This window comes from Neovison vison, chromosome 3 (genome assembly GCF_020171115.1).
Source record: "Neovison vison isolate M4711 chromosome 3, ASM_NN_V1, whole genome shotgun sequence".
In the NCBI taxonomy this organism is placed as follows: Eukaryota; Metazoa; Chordata; class Mammalia; order Carnivora; family Mustelidae; genus Neogale; species Neogale vison.
In genome coordinates this window covers 83,551,046-83,564,829 of record NC_058093.1, presented here as the reverse complement: position 1 = coordinate 83,564,829, position 13,784 = coordinate 83,551,046, and positions in this window count along the sequence as shown.

Below are 13,784 nucleotides of genomic sequence, written 5' to 3'. Positions count from 1 at the left end.
TTGCCTATAAGTAACTCATTTTAAGCCCGAAGGCACCTCCAGATTTAAAGTGAGGGGGTGGAAAAGAATTTAGCATGCTAATGGACATCAGAAGAAAGCAGGAGTGGCAATCCTTATATCAGATCAATTAGATTTTAAGCCAAAGACTATAATAAGAGATGAGGAAGGACACTATATCATACTCAAAGAGTCTGTCCAACAAGAAGATCTAATAATTTTAAATGTCTATGCCCCCAACGTGGGAGCAGCCAACTATATAAACCAATTAACAAAATCAAAGAAACGCATCAACAATAATACAATAATAGTAGGGGACTTTAACACTCCCCTCACTGAAATGGACAGATCATCCAAGCAAAAGATCAACAAGGAAATAAAGGCCTTAAACGACACACTGGACCAGATGGACATCACAGATATATTCAGAACATTTTATCCCAAAGCAACAGAATATACATCCTTCTCTAGTGCACATGGAACATTCTCCAGAATAGATCACATCCTCAGTCCTAAATCAGGACTCAACCAGTATCAAAAGATTGGGATCATTCCCTGCATATTTTCAGACCACAATGCTCTGAAGCTAGAACTCAACCACAAGAGGAAGTTTGGAAAGAACCCAAATACATGGAGACTAAACAGCATCCTTCTAAAGAATGAATTGGTCAACCAGGAAATTAAAGAAGAATTGAAAAAAATCATGGAAACAAATGATAATGAAAACACAATGGTTCAAAATCTGTGGGACACAACAAAGGTAGTCCTGAGAGGAAAATGTATAGTGGTACAAGCCTTTCTCAAGAAACAAGAAAGGTCTCAGGTTCATAACCTAACCCTACACCTAAAGGAGCTGGAGAAAGAACAAGAAAGAAACCCTAAGCCCAGCAGGAGAAGAGAAATCATAAAGATCAGAGCAGAAATCAATGAAATAGAAAACAAACAAACAAAAAAAAATAGAACAAATCAACAAAACTAGGAGCTGGTTCTTTGAAAGAATTAATAAAATTGATAAACCCCTGGCCAGACTTATCAAAAAGAAAAGAGAAAGGACCCAAATAAATAAAATCATGAATGAAAGAGGAGAGATCACAACTAACACCAAAGAAATACAAACTATTATAAGAACATACTATGAGCAACTCTATGCCAACAAATTTGACAATCTGGAAGAAATGGATGCATTCCTAGAAACATATAAACTACCACAACTGAACCAGGAAGAAATAGAAAGCCTGAACCAGGAAGAAATGGATGCATTCCTAGAAACATATAAACTACCACAACTGAACCAGGAAGAAATAGAAAGCCTGACCCACAGCCAGTAAGGAGATTTAAACAGTCATTAAAAATCTCCAAACAAACAAAAGCCCAGGGCCAGATGGCTTCCCAGGGGAATTCGACCAAACATTTAAAGAAGAACTAATTCCTATTCTCCTGAAACTGTTCCAAAAAAAAAAGAAATGGAAGGAAAACTTCCAAACTCATTTTATGAGGCCAACATCACCTTGATCCCAAAACCAGACAAGGATCCCATCAAAAAAGAGAGTAAAAGACCAATATCCTTGATGAACACAGATGCAAAAATTACTCACCAAAATACTAGCCAATAGGATTCATCAGTACATTAAAAGGATTATTCGCCACAACGAAGTGGGATTTATTCCAGGGCTACAAGATTGGTTCAACATCCGCAAATCAGTCAATGTGATACAACACATCAATAAAAGAAAGAACAAGAACCATATGATACTCTCAATAGATGTTGAAAAAGCATTTGACAAAGTACAGCATCCCTTCCTGATCAAAACTCTTCAAAGTGTAGGGACAGAGGGCACATACCTCAATATCATCAAAGCCATCTATGAAAAACCCACCGTAAATATCATTCTCAATGGAGAAAACCTGAAAGCTTTTCTGCTAAGGTCAGGAACACGGCAGGGATGTCCATTATCACCACTGCTCTTCAACATAGTACTAGAAGTCCTAGCCTCAGCAATCAGACAACAAAAGGAAATTAAAGGCATCCAAATCGGCAAAGAAGAAGTCAAACTATCACTCTTTGCAGATGATATGATACTATATGTGGAAAACCCAAAAGACTCCACTCCAAAACTGCTAGAACTTGTACAGGAATTCAGTAAAGTGTCAGGATATAAAATCAATGCACAGAAATCAGTTGCATTTCTCTACACCAACAACAAGACAGAAGAAAGAGAAATTAAGGAGTCAATCCCATTTACAATTGCACCCAAAACCATAAGATACCTAGGAATAAACCTAACCAAAGAGGCACAGAATCTATACTCAGAAACTATAAAGTACTCATGAAAGAAATTGAGGAAGACACAAAGAAATGGAAAAATGTCCCATGCTCCTGGATTGGAAGAATAAATATTGTGAAAATGTCTATGCTACCTAAAGCAATCTACACATTTAATGCAATTCCTATCAAAGTACCATCCATCTTTTTCAAAGAAATGGAACAAATAATCCTAAAATTTATATGGAACCAGAAAAGACCTCAAATAGCCAAAGGAATATTGAAAAAGAAAGCCAAAGTTGGTGGCATCACAATTCCGGACTTCAAGCTCTATTACAAAGCTGTCATCATCAAGACAGCATGGTATTGGCACAAAAACAGATACATAGATCAATGGAACAGAATAGAGAGCCCAGAAATAGACCCTCAACTCTATGGTCAACTGATCTTCGACAAAGCAGGAAAGAATGTCCAATGGAAAAAAGACAGGCTCTTCAATAAATAGTGTTGGGAAAATTGGACAGCCACATGCAGAAAAATGAAATTGGACCATTTCCTTACACCACACACAAAAATAGACTCAAAATGGATGAAGGACCTCAATGTGAGAAAGGAATCCATCAAAATCCTTGAGGAGAACACAGGCAGCAACCTCTTTGACCTCAGCCACAGCAGCATCTTCCTAGGAACATCGCCAAAGGCAAGGGAAGCAAGGGAAAAAATGAACTATAGGGATTTCATCAAGATCAAAAGCTTTTGCACAGCAAAGGAAAGAGTTAACAAAATCAAAAGACAACTGACAGAATGGGAGAAGATATTTGCAAATGACATATCAGATGAAGGACTAGTGTCCAAAATCTATAAAGAACTTAGCAAACTCAACACCCAAAGAACAAACAATCTAATCAAGAAATGGGCAAAGGACATGAACAGACATTTCTGCAAAGAAGACACCCAGATGGCCAACAGACACATGAAAAAGTGCTCCGTATCACTTGGCATCAGGGAAATACAAATCAAAACCACAATGAGATATCCCCTCACACCAGTCAGAATGGCTAAAATCAACAAGTCAGGAAATGACAGATGCTGGCGAGGATGCGGAGAAAGGGGAACCCTCCTACACTGTTGGTGGGAATGCAAGCTGGTGCAACCACTCTGGAAAACAGCATGGCGTTTCCTCAAAATGTTGAAAATAGAATTGCCCTATGATGCAGCAATTGCACTACTGGGTATTTACCCTAAAGGTACAAACATAGTGATCCAAAGGGGCACGTGCACCCGAATGTTTATAGCAGCAATGTCCAAAATAGCCAAACTATGGAAAGAACCTAGATGTCCATCAACAGATGAATGGATCAAGAAGATGTGGTATATATACACAATGGAATACTATGCAGCCATCAAAAGAAATGGAATCTTGCCATTTGCAACAACATGGATGGAACTAGAGCGTATCATACTTAGTGAAATAAGTCAACAGAGAAAGACAACTATCATATGATCTCCCTGATATGAGGAAGTGGTGATGCAACATGGGGGCTTAAGGGGGTAGGAGAAGAATAGATGAAACAAGATGGGATTGGGAGGGAGACAAACCATAAGCGACTCTTAATCTCACAAAACAAACTGAGGGATGCTGGGGAGAGGAGAGCTGGGAGAAGGGGGGTGGGGTTATGGACATTGGGGAGAGTATGTGCTTTGGTGAGTGCTGTGAAGTGTGTAAACCTGGCGATTCAGACCTGTACCCCTGGGGATAAAAATATATGTTTATAAAAAATAAAAAAAATTATTAAAAAAAAAAAAGAACAAGAGACAGTATCGATGGCTAGGGACCTAATCAATATGGACATTGGTAATATATTAGAAGTAGGCTTCAGAATGATGATTCTCAAGGTGCTAGTTGGGCTCAAAAAAGACATGAATAATGTGAGAGCATCCCTTTCTGGAGAAATAAAATCCCTTTCTCGAGAAAAAAAAAACTAAAATCTAAACAATCTGAAATCAAAAAAGCTACTAATGAGGTACAATAAAAAGTGGAGGTTCTTACTGCTAGGATAACTGAAGCACAAGAGAAAATTAGTGATATAGAATATTAAATGCCAGAGAATAAAGAAGTTGAGCAAAAGAGAGACAAACAACTACTAAACCACGAGGGAAGAATTTGAGAGATAAGAAATAATAAGATGAAACATTATTAGAATAATTGGGATCCTAGAAGAAGAAGAAATAGAGAGGGGGGCAGAAGGTATATTGGAGCAAATTATAGTAGAGAATTTCCCTAATATGGGAAAGGGAACAAGCATCAACATCCAGGAGGTACAGAGATCTCCCCTCAAAATCAGTAAAATTGGTCCACACCCTTCCATCTCATAGTAAAATTTAAAAGTCTTAGTGACAAAGAGAAAGTCCTAAAAGCAGCTTGGGATAAGAAGTCTGTAACATACAATGGTAGAAATATTAGGTTGGCAGCAGACTTATCTACAGAGACCTGGCAGGTCAAAAAAGACTGGCATGATATAGTCAGAGCACTTAATAAGAAAAATATGCAGCCAAGAATACTATATCCAGCTAGGCTGTCATTGAAAATAGATGAAGAAATAAAAAGTTTCCAGGAAAAACAAAAACTAAAGATTTTGCAAACAGCAAGCCAGCCCTATAGGAAATATTGAAAAGGTCCTTTAAGCAAAGAGAGAGCCTAAAAGTAATAGACAAGAAAGGAACAGAGACAATAGACAGTAACAGTCACCCTACAGGAAATACAATGTCAGTAAATCCATATCTTTAGTTACCCTAAATGAAAATGGGTTAAATGTCCCAGTCAAAAGACATAGGGTATCAGAATGGATTAAAAAAACAAGACTTATCAATAAGCTGTCTATAAGAAACAATTCTAGACCCAAAGACCCCTCTAAATTTAAAGTGAGGAGGTGGAAAACAATTTACCATGCTAATGGACATCAAAAGAAAGCTGGGGTGGCAATCCTTATATCAAATAAATTAGATTTTAAGCCAAAGACTATAATAAGAGATGAGGAAGAATACTATATCATACTCAAATGGTCTGTCCAACAAGAAGATCTAACAATTTTAAATATCTATCCCCTAACAAGGGAGCAGCCATTATATAAACCAACTAATAACAAAATCAAAGAAACACATTGAAACTAATACAATAAGAGTAGGGGACTTTAACACATCCTCACTGAAATGGACAGATCATCTAAACAAAAGATCAACAAGGAAATAAAGCCTTTAAATGACACTCTGGACCAGATAGACATCACAGATATATTCAGAACATCCCATCCCAAAGCAATAGAATACACATTCTTCTCTAGTGCACATGGAACATTCTCCAGAATAGATTCCACCCTCAATCACAAATCAGGTCTCAGCCAGTACCAAAAGATTGGGATCATTCCCTGCATATTTTCAGATCACAGCTCTGAAGTTAGAACCAAATCACTTTCCAATCAACTTCCAGGAAAATTGGAAAGAACTCAAATACACGGAAGCTAAAGAGCATTCTACCGAAGAATGAATGGGTCAACCAGGAAATTAAAGAAGAAATGAAAAAATTCATGGAAACAAATGGAAATGAACATACAACTGTTCAGAATCTTTGGGACACAGCAAAGGCAGTCCTGAGAGGAAAGGATATAGCAATACAAGCCTTTCTCAAGAAACAAGGTAGGTCTCAAGTACACAACCTAACGCTACACCTAAGAAGCTGGAGAAAGAACAGCAAAGAAAGCCTAAAGCCAGCAGGAGAAAAGAAATAATAAAGAGCAGAGCAGAAGTCAATGAAATAGAAACCAAAAGAACAGTAGAACAGATCAACAAAACTAGGCTATGGCTCTTTGAAAGCATTAATAAGATTGATAAACCCAGGCAAGGATTTATCAAAAACAAAAGAGAAAGGACCCAAATTAAGAAAATCATGAATGAAAGAGGAGAGATCACAACCAACACCAAAGAAATACAAACAATTATAAGAACATATTATAAGCAACTACATGCCAGCAAATTTGACAATCTGGAAAAATGGATGCATTACGAGAGATGCATAAACTACCAAAACTGAACCAGGGAGAAATAGAAAACCTGAACAGACCCATAACCAGTAAGGAGATTGAAGCACTCATCAAAAATCTCCCAACAAACAAGAGCCCAGGGCCAGACGGCTTCCCAGGGGAATTCTACCAAACACATAAAGAAGAATTAATACTTATTCTCCTGAAACTGTTCCAAAAAATAGAAATGGAAGGAAAACTTCCAAGCTCATTTTATGAAGCCAGCAATACCTTGGTCCCAAAACCAGACAAAGACCCCCACCAAAAAGGAGAATTACAAACCAATATCCTTGATGAACACAGAAGCGAAAATTCTCACCAAAATACTAGCCAACAGGATCCAACAGTACACTGAAAGGACTACTCACCACGACCAAGTGGGATTTATTCCTGGGCTGCAAGGTTGGTTCAACATCCACAAATGAATCAATGCGATAAAATGCATTAATAAAAGAAAGAACAAGAACCACATGATACTCTCAATAGATGCTGAAAAGCATTTGACAAAGTAGAGCATCCTTTCTCGATCAAAAGTCTTCACAGTGTTGGGATAGAGGGTACATACCTCAATATCATCAAGGCCATCTCTGTAAAGCCCACAGTGAATATCATTCTCAATGGGGAAAAACTGAGAGCTTTTCCGCTGAGGTCAGGAACACGGCAGGGATGTCCACTATCACCACTGCTATTCAACATAGAACGAGACACCCTAGCCTCAGCAATCAGACAACAAAAAGAAATAAAAGCATCCAAATCAGCAAAGAAGAAGCCAAACTCTCACTCTTTGCAGATGATATGGAAAACCCAGGAGACTCCACTCCAAAACTGTTAGAACTCATACAGAAATCCAATGTACTGTCAGGATATAAAATCAATGCACAGAAATCAGTTGCATTTCTATATATACCAATAGCAAGACAGAACGAAGAGAAACTAAGGAGTCGATCCCATCCACAATTGCACCCAAAACCATAAGATACCTCGGAATAAACCTAGCCAAAGAGGCAAAGAATCTGTACTCAGAAAACTATAAAGTACTCGGGAAAGAAATCGAAGAAGACACGAAGAAATGGAAAAATATTCCACGCTCATGGATTGGAAGAACAAATATTGTGAAAATGTCTATGCTACCTAAAGCAATCTACACATTTAACACAATCTGTATCAAAATACCATCCATTTTTTTCAAAGAAGTGGAACAAATAATCCTAAAATTTATGTGGAACCAGAAAAGATTCTGAATAGCCAGAAGAATGTTGAAAAAGAAAGCCAAAGTTGGTGGCATCACAATTCCAGATTTCAAGCTCTATTACAAAGCTGCAATCATCAAGACAGTATGGTCCTGGCACAAAAACAGACACATAGATCAATGGAACAGAATGCAGAGGCCAGAAATGGACCCTCAACTCTATGGTCAACTAATCTTCGACAGAGTAGGAAAGAATGTCCAATGGAAAAAAGACAGGCTCTTCAACAAATGGTGTTGGGAAAATTGGACAGCCACATGCAGAAGAATGAAACTGGACCATTTCCTTACACCACACCCAACAATAGACTTAAAATGGATGAAGGACCTCAATGTGAAACAGGAATCCACCAAAATTCTTGAGGACAACACAGACAGCAACCTCTTCGACCTCAGCCACAGAAACTTCTTCCTAGAAACATCGCCAAAGACAGGGGAAGCAAAGGCAAAAATGAACTATTGGGATTTCACCAAGATCAAAATCTTTTGCACAGCAAAGGAAACAATCAACAAAACCAAAAGAAAACCAACAGAATGGTAGAAGATGTTTGCAAATAACATATCAGATAAAAGGCTAGTATCCAAGATGTATAAAGACCTTATCTGGGCCACCTGGGTGGCTCAGTGGCTTAAAGCCTCTGCCTTCGGCTCAGGTCATGATTCCTGGGTCCCTGGGATCGAGCCCCGCATCGGGCTCTCTGCTCTGCAGGGAGCCTGCTTCCTCCTCTCTCTCTGCCTGCCTCTCTGCATACTTGTGATCTCTGTCTGTCAAATAAATAAATAAAATCTTCTAAAAAAAAAAAATACCTTATCCAACTCAACCCCCAAAGAACAAATAATCCAATGAAGAAGTGGGCAGAAGACATGAACAGACATTTCTACAAAGAAGACATCCAGATGGCCAAGAGACGCATGAAAAGTGAAAAGTGCCCCACATCACTTGGCATCAGAGAAATACAAATCCAAACCACAATGAGATACCAGCTCACACCAGGCAGAATGGCTAAAATTAACCATCAGGAAATGACAGTTGTTGGTGAGGATACAGAGAACGGGGAAAACTCCTATATTGTTGGTGGGAATGTAAGCTGGTGTAGCCATTCTGGAAAACAGTATGGAAATTCCTCAAAAAGTTGAAAATAGAGCTACCCTATGATCCAGCAATTGCACTACTAGGTATTTACCATGAAGATACAAATGTAGTAATCCGAAGGGGTACATGCACCTGAATGTTTATAGCACCAATGTCCACAAAAGCAAAACTATAGAAAGAACCTAGATGTCCATGAACAGATGAATGGATAAAGAATATATGGTCTGTATATACAATGGAATACTATGCAGCCATCAAAAGAATGAAATCTTGCCCTTTGCAATGATGTGAATGGAACTGGAGGGTATTATGCTGAACGAAATAAGGAAATTAGAGAAATACAATTATTATATGATCTCCAACATGAGGAATTTGAGAGGTGGGGGGATTTGGGGAGTAAGGAAAGAAAAATTGAAACAAGATGGTATCAGAAGGGAGACAAACCATAGGAGACGCTTTTTTTTTTTTTAAATGATTTGACAAACTGAGATCACAAGTAGGCAAAGAGGCAGGCAGAGAGGGAGGAAGGGAAGCAGGCTCCCTGCTGAGCAGAAGGCCTGTAGCGGGGCTCAATCCCAGGACCCCGGGATCATGACCTGAGCTGTAGGCAGAGGCTTTAACCCACTGAGCCACCAGGCATCCCCATAAGAGACTCTTAATTTCAGGAAAGAAAATGAGGGTTGCTGGGGTGTGGGCAAGTAAGGATTGGGTGGTTGGGTTATGGACATTGGGCAGGGAATGTGCTATGGTAATTGCTGTAAAATGTATAAAATGTATAAGCCTGATGATTCACACACGCATACTCCTGGGGCAAATGTTAATACATGTTATTATATGTTAATAAAAATAATTTTTAAAAAATGTGTCCTCTACATTGAACTTGTACAACAGGAGAAGCCAATGACACGACTATCCATGTGGGCACTCAGCCCTGCAAGGTGTTTATCACTAGGGTAAAACTGGACAAACACAGTAAGCATATCTTTGAATGTAAACCAAATCTTGCCAGGTAGAGAAGGAAAAGTGCAAATATAAAGAAGTAACAACTGCGAAGATGAAGGAATAAAGTAATCTTATATACAACCTTCATTACACAAACTGTTAAAATGAAGAAAAAAAATCCCTTTCCAACCCTATCCCTGTCATCTACTAGGTGCCCCACACTCCCACTGGACACAAGGATAAAAGACAGTTCGAAGTTCTTGCTAATTGATTTGACATCAATTTGTATCAGAAAACTGAGATAATCAAATAATTTCAGAAATAAAATTAGGGCCCTATTAAGTAAAGAATTCCTCTATGTTGGTCAATTAGCAAATAGTGGGGGGAGCTTTCCTTTGCTCTTCTGCTGGTCATGTGAATAAACCAGGGATTGGTTTTGTCTCTTCTTCTTTTTCTTCTTTCTTTGAAAGATGTGCTATGTTCAAAAAATAATCCAGAAAACAAAACAAAACAAAAAAAAAGAGGGTAAATGTCAGAGTATACCCCAGACACAAGGAAACATTCTTGGGAAACGTTGAGTAAGTATCTGAAACTTTTCAAAACCACATCAATACAAAAAAGAGGTTATGTGAATGACTTTTGAATATTGAAACTTCAAGTGTGTTAGCAAATCAGAAAGTCTATAAAAGAAGACAAGAGTCTTTCTAATATCTCTTAAGATCTCTATCATATAAACAGAGGTTCTAAAGGGACATTTAAAAAGTAATTCACATTTCGAGCCAACAGAAACCTCCTATTGATGGGAATATTCCAATTGCCAGCATCTCTCAACACACACAGAGTAAGTCCCTCAAGATTTCAGTACCTCATGTTATTTGATCTGAAGTTTCACTGGTTTTTATGTCAGAATTAACACCTCAGAGATTTATGTAAAATTTTAGGATTTTAGAAGTATTTTGTATCTTGGCTTTTTAAAAGAGAATTTTGTAAAAGAGAAGTAAAATACTGAGATTCAGCCATACCAGAGAGAGGGCAATAAAGTTGAATTTACTAGGTGAAATCAAGGTTTCCGTACCAAGAGGTACAAATGTACATGTTCACAATCTTTAGTTTCTCTCTTACACATCTTTTATGTTCCTTGACATACTGCCCAATATGCATATTTACTTTTTTCTAATAGTTAGAAACATAGCACAACCTCTGATGTACCTCAAATGAGAAGATTCTTCAACACACCAAATTTCATGTTATAGTGGCTAGCTCTGTACTAAGACTTGGGTGACAGCTGAAACTCTTCAGAAACTAGTACTGGAAGGTACTAATATCTTAGAAAGTACTTAAAGAAGATTTAAAATTGTCTCTTTGTAATATAAGCTTGAGCACTGTATAAAGAAAAGGGGCTGGCAGAAATTCAGCAACCAGAAGTCTATGTCTCCTAGCAAAAGGCAGCTGGACAAGTCTAAAAGACAACAAGATAGTACTCATTGGTCAAACATTTGCTTCTCCATTTGCATGGGAAAATTATATTCTCTCATAAATCCAGTATGTGTTGTTTTTTAAAATTGTATGCCTATCACTAAACGGCTGAGTTCACCTACATATTTGAGCTAACATATCAAACAAAGAAAACAGGCTTGGCTGTAAAGTCAATGAAAGTCAAATGAAAGGCCAAAGTAAACAGATGAGACACCATGCCCTGAAGATCAACAAAGAACATCATTGTTAGTTGAGGAGGGTTTAGCAATCAGCAAGGAAGATTTGCTGTGCCCATCATAAACACAAATCAACTCATTTAAGCTACTTAAATACAAATTCCACTTCAAGACTGATGGGTAGTTACTTGCATGCAACTGGATTTTTTTTTTTTAACCATAGTGTATTAAACTCCATGAGCCATACATGGATATTAAAGGCATTTTTGAAATGCTTGGTAATAACAAAAGTGATAACAAATGGGTAGCTTTGTATTAGTGATTTTTTTTAAAAAGAGTGCTCTCTATAAATTTAAGATGTGATAGCAATTATAATGACTAACATTAAGATAAGAATGAACTATTTGTTTTAAAACAATCCTCATTCCAGTATATCCCCTGTAAAATGATACTACAGTTTTCAAACACTGGCATTTATTACCTGGTGTCATCTAGAGCACTAAAGAGTCGAGAATGTATCTTCCTGAGATTTATCAAGAGGAACTTCCATCCACTAAACTGTAAAGCAAAATTTTTTCTCCTCCACAGTGTCCATTAGGAAACTTCCTGCCAGGTATTATAATTATATACCTGGAAAACTCAAGAGACTCAACTGAAAAGCTATTTAGCAAAGTAGTGGTGCACAAAATTAATATAGAAAAGAAACACAACAACCAGTATAAATATATAATGGAAAAAATACTCATCTAAGAAGGAAAATAAGATAAAAGGTGGGAAATAAACTTAAGAAGAAGTCTTAAAATCGTACTGGAGAACACATAAGAAATTTTGTATCAAGTGAAGATGTATTTAATTGGTAGAGTTAACAACAAAAAGATGTCAACTCTTTTTGAGTTAATTTATAATTTCAACAGGATCCCAAAAAGAAAAACACTGATAGTGGGTTTTTGAAGCTAGGCAAAGTGATTATAAAGCTTATATGGAAAAGTCATCAAAAAATGGAAAGGAAAACTAGGGGAGGGTAAGGTCAATGAGGGGGAATTACCACTATATGTTTTATAAAAACATAAACATAAAAACCTGAAAACTGCAAACAGCGTGGGACTAGTTCATGATCAGACTGACCAATAGACTATTATACGAAGTCTAGAAATAATTCCAAATGCATACTGCAATTCACCAGAGGAAACAGATCATATTTTAAATCAGTGGGGAAAAGATGAACACTTCAATAAATGGTGATAGAATGTGGAGAGGAAAGATGTTGGACTCATACCTTGTATCATACTCTAGTGATCTAGAAAAACTAGGATAAATTTCACTTGAATCAAAGGTATATGTACAAAATAATTAGAGCATGTAAGTATTAGAAGAAAGCACAGGAAGTTCCTTTGTAACATTTCAGCGAAGAAGGTCTTTGTAACTCAAAATCTCGAATGCATGAAATAAAAAAAATAAATTTAACAACATGCATAACTATAAACAAAGTCAGAAGATAAATGGCAAACTGAGAAACTTATGTCATAGACAAATACGAACTTCTCTAACATGAAAAGCTACTAGAAACCAATAAAAGACCGACCACATACTAGAAAAATAGGCAGAAATATATATTCTGAAGTCATGGAAAAAATCAAAATGGCTTGTAAATATAAGTAGATGATCAAGTTCACTTGTAATAAGTGAAATATATTGTTAAAGCTACACTGATATATCACTTTCCAGTTAGGTAATGTTCTAAGAGCTTGACAACATATTTTTATTGTTTGTAGGAAGACAAGTCTTCTCATACATTAGGGAGAATTGAAATTGGTATAGTCTGATGGGAAGACATTTTGCAAGGTTTATGAAAACTGCTTATACATTGTACTTTTAGGAATTTATCATATACTTGCCCACATGTGAAATGACATTATGTGTAATGTTATCTAGGCCAGTGTTGCTTAAAAAACTGGAAACAACTCATATACCTATCAATAGGAGACTAGTTAAATAGTCAAGGAACATTTACAGAGTGAAGTACGACACAGTGGTTTAAAAAAATAAGGAAGCTCTCTAGTATTAAGCATCAGGATGTGTTGTTCAATGCAAAAAAATGTATAAGACAGTGCATACTTTGTGCTTTTTATAAAAAGAGAAAGAATAAGACTATATATTCATATTTTCTTATCAATGCATAAAGAAATCTGCCAAGAATATAAAAGAATTAATTATGGCTTTCTCTGTGTGTGTGTGTGTGTGTGTGTGTGTGTGTGTATAAAAGGAACTGCATAAACGGTGGACAGGATGAGAGCACAGCTTCTCACAGTATGCCTTTTTACATTTTTGAAAAGTTTGTAATATGTGAATATATGCCATTTTAGGGTGAGGGAGGTGGGAAGCTGGTGCTTGCCTGGAGGAACTCCTCTATAGCCCTAGTAACCAGCAAATCATTTGCTGCTGGGAAAAGTGGGAAGTCAATGAAGACTATCAGAGAGGGAGACAAACCATGAATGACTCCGGACTTCCATAAACA